The following is a 235-nucleotide window of genomic DNA, read 5'->3' on the forward strand; positions in this document are numbered from 1 at the left end:
CTCCTCTCAGAGGCCCCGTGGGGAGAATGGGAGGGTGGGGGGGGCTCCCCAGGCACCTGGCCTTGGGGCCAGGGCAGTCCCCAGCCAGCCATGGTTCCCCAGGAACACGTGCCAGCCGCCCTCTGCCAACAGCCTGGCTGAGTCACTCCTCCGGGTTCAGGTCTGAGAGGAGGGGGCCCGGGGCCATGCAAAGCAGCCTGCAGCTTCCAGGAGGGAAGCGGAGCCCGCAGCAGAC

This window comes from Myotis davidii, unplaced genomic scaffold (assembly GCF_000327345.1).
Source record: "Myotis davidii unplaced genomic scaffold, ASM32734v1 scaffold845, whole genome shotgun sequence".
Classification (NCBI taxonomy): domain Eukaryota; kingdom Metazoa; phylum Chordata; class Mammalia; order Chiroptera; family Vespertilionidae; genus Myotis; species Myotis davidii.